At 32.4% G+C, this 4,057-nt stretch overlaps 1 pseudogene; it reads right to left on the reverse strand.

Annotated features, from left to right (window-relative positions):
• Nucleotides 1–820: 820 nt before the first annotated feature.
• LOC120165211 lies at nucleotides 821–2,927 on the reverse strand (annotated as a pseudogene).
• Between the last annotated feature and the right edge of the window lie 1,130 nt (nucleotides 2,928–4,057).

Here is a 4,057-nt window from a genome sequence, read left to right on the forward strand (position 1 = left end):
TATATATATATATATATTTATTTATATGACTGATATAATAAAATAATAATTTAAGTAGTAATTTAAGCATATTAAAGGATAATAATACAAATCAAATTAAAATACAATTAAATATAATATTAAATCAAACAATGACCAAAATAAAGAAAACTAAAATTATGTGATATAAAGATTAAAAAATTCTAATTCGAATTATTTAAAAGACATGCATTAAAATGGTAATTTAACTTTGATTCATAATTCGAAATTAAAATAATAATTACTAAACTATGAGGGACTAAATTTGATATTTACCCTAAATATATATATATGCTATAAGGACTAAATTAAAATAAAATAAAATTAGAAGACTAAACTAAAATAATCAGAAATCAATTTCAGTGACTAAATTGTAATGATTACAAACTTGGAGCACTTCGGACAGGGTTTACCTTCTTCCCAAAACGCACCGTTTCATCATGAAACGACATCGTTTTATATCGGGTATAAATACCCTAAACGACTGGCCCTTCGGGCCAGCATCCTCATTTCTTCTCTTCTTCTTCTCTCTCTAGCTGAGAGAAAAATATTTTCTCTACCTTCTCTCTAAAACCCTCCACCGGAGGGAGTCCAATTCTGGCCGACAGCCGTACTCCGGCGCCGACACCATCGCCGACCACCGTATATGGTGGTCGGAATTCTGGAAAAATGGCCTAAATCGAAGCTCTATTTCCCCAAAGCCCAAATCTAACCTTTTTTCGTCTAAAACTCTTCCACTAAACGTAAATCTAAAAAAATCGAAGGATTCTACCTTCGATTAAACGACGGTTCAACGACATTCGGTTTCTACTTTACCTTTTTCTTATATGAATTAGCAAGGAAAAGATCATTGGTTCTGTAAAGTACGACCTACTCTATGTTGTGGAAGCCCGGATGAAGAGACGTGATGAAGCTGAAAACAATCATCTGGATTTCCTTGACAATTCCCCACCACTGACCAGCATTTCCTAGAGCAGGGTCTGCTTCATTCTCATTCTCAACCGCCTGATTAATGTCATCTGCAGCCAGGTTCTCATTCTCTTCTCCTGCTTGTTTCACATATCCAGGATGTTAAATAGATAACAAATATATAGAACCACAATCAAATATCACATCAAGTTTCAGCATACCAAAATCAACAACCGTGATACTACATGGTAAAATCTATGTTTAGCTTGCACATAAAGCAGTGAAAGGTTAGTGACCATCAAGAAAGATTTTGTTGCATAAACTAGACCATGTAACTAAGTTCAGCTGGTAGTCGCGAGATTGAATGCCCAACTAGGAAGTTTACTTAGAATTTTGCTTTATTGCTTATCGTTAAATGATTTATCTTAGTTACTAGCTAGACTAATCTGATTCATCATTATTATTAAAGTACTTAAGCCCAATGCTATCTAGACAATGGGGATACGACTCCTGAAGAATCCTATAAATACAAGGAAAAACCACACGTCCATGTCAGATACATACTTGTATCCAACACTCACACCTAAATTCGAGTAACATAAGTTAAAAATGATAATTATCTTGGAAATAGATCGGCACTATAAAAGAAGCAGCTGCACATTTTGAGTAAGTTGAATTCTAATAAAATCTCCTAAGGTTGGGCCTCAAAGAAAACTCTAAAGCTAAACATCAATGTTGCTCTTTCAAATTCAAAGAAACATGGCTTTCTGGACTGATGCAGGATTCAATAAAGCCAATGGCTTGTAATCACAAATCACAATGGACAAATTGATGAAATCACATCCTAATTTTGGAAATTACCATTTGCTTTATCATACAAAGGCTCAAGAATTTATTATATACTAATATCTTGATTATATATGTAGATGTAAGTAATTAAGTTTAATACCATATGCCCTTCTTAAATAACCGCAATCACGCATGGGAAAAAAATATGAATAGAAGGCTGAATGAATTTCAATTCACAAAAAATAAACATTAAAAAGAATACCTGCCAATGCCGTATTTTCATTGCCCTGCCTTCCAGCAGCAGTAACGTTCTCTGCTCTGGCAGCGGGCCTAGGTGGATGAGGAGGTGCGGCTGCTCTCTGCATGCCTTGGGAAAGCCATCTTATCAATGGTGTGAGAGCTCCAGTTTGATATCTGCAAGAAACCAACGTATGTTACACAGAAAGGTACCAACAAACTTTAGAATTTAGAATACTGCACAAAACAATAATCATCGTTTATCTTAGCTGGAAAAAATGCGAAGTGAAAGGCTAGTGAAAAAAAAGAATCACCTGTCATTATTTGAGAAAAAAAATTAGACCTCCCCATTTATTAGTCTAAACTCTAACACCATTAGTGGAGTATATGTGATTCCAATGATAGAAATGAACCCCTTCACCCACCGCCCAAAGAAAGGATCACAATTTCTTTCAAAGAAAAACTCATATCTTCTTCATTCGAAAGCAGAAATATGTCTTCCTGACCCGTAATAATACACAAGGAGACCTCAAGACACAGCAACCCAATTAGTACAAAGTGGTCAAAAGTAGGATTCTAGGACTTGTATCTTAGCTAAAACTAAATAATCAGGAAAATAACAGTTCGAAGAGCAGAGCAAGTGTTAAATTCAAAATAATCAGAAGTTCAGGACTTGCAAATAGACTAGTGAAGCAAAGAACACAAGGACAGCCAGCCTCTGCTCCATCCATCTTGGTTGAACAAAAATATTACAGCTGCTAGCTCAAGTATAATCAACAAATCCAGCTGAAATGCAATTTGGAATCTCCTTACAACAACCTGTCTTTGGGGTCCTACTTGGTGCTGTTGTTGTTGGGGTTGTGCTCCTTGCCTTGCTCCTCAACTGCAGACTGCAGTTCCTACCTCCGTCACAGACCGTCTGTTAATAGAAAAATAACGAAATTATGTAATTTTCTCTACTAAATTTGCCGCATTGTTGATTTTCCCCTGAAAAATAACCTGTATTTTCTTATATAATCATTAAAGTACAATAAAATTACTATTTTAAAACATTAATCAAACGGAAAGGATAGTAAAAGAATTGTTATTATTTTTAAAGTATTAGATTCGTGCATTAGAAATATTAAGAATATGAACGTTCAAAGTAAAATGGTAAAAAATTATCTATAAATAAATATTATCTTGTAGTTACTCAAGATTAATAAAAAAATTACTATTTCAGAAATACACTTCTGTTAAAAAAGTTTAGTCGTTCTCTCTCTTTTTTTCTTTAGGATTTATGTTATTTTTATAGAACAAATTAATTTTTTATTCTTTAATTTTGTTTAACTAACGGTGATATCGATTTTGATGATAATTGTTGAACATTGTTTTTCTTTAGTTTTTTTAATAAGCATGATTATGTCTTTATAACACATTTTTTTGTCTTCTTTTTCGACCGTTTGATTGTTCTTTTCATTTTATATTTTCTTAGAGTTCAATTTGGAGATGCTACGATTAATCAAGATGACGTTTATTTGTAATCTTGTTAATTTTCCTTGCTATGGACTATCAAATTGAATTTAGATATGCGATTTTGTGTTCATGAATAGTTTCTCACGACTCTCGATTCTGATTTACAGTTCTCGATTGTCTTTCAATAGCTTAATCTACTTTTTTGATTTTTTTGTCGATACAATCAAATTTATTCGTATCAATTTTTTGTTCAAATCTTTTAATGAGTTTTAACATTTTCCATGTATAGTCCTTATATGATTTAAAATTGTTAGTTTTAATGGTATAAGAAAATATTCAAATTATATATTTAGTTTATAATGATAATTATAAACATTTATTATAATTTTGGATATTTTTAATTTTTTTTAATAAGACCAACGGATTCTACTAAAGCATAAAGAAAATACACGTTTGTTACAAGGATAGTATTTTTTGTTTTATTAAAAAAATCACCCTTTACTCATAATAATACCGATCAAGCACCCATTCACTAATTTTTACTTATCTAACACCCTTTCAAACAGAGAAATAAGAAGGTGTGTTTCTTGAAACGTGTTTTGCACACATGGAGGGAATGTACGTTGTACGGGGTGTGCCTTTTTGGGGT

This window comes from Hibiscus syriacus, unplaced genomic scaffold (genome assembly GCF_006381635.1).
Source record: "Hibiscus syriacus cultivar Baekdansim isolate YM2019G1 unplaced genomic scaffold, ASM638163v2 tig00111582_pilon, whole genome shotgun sequence".
Taxonomy (NCBI): domain Eukaryota; kingdom Viridiplantae; phylum Streptophyta; class Magnoliopsida; order Malvales; family Malvaceae; genus Hibiscus; species Hibiscus syriacus.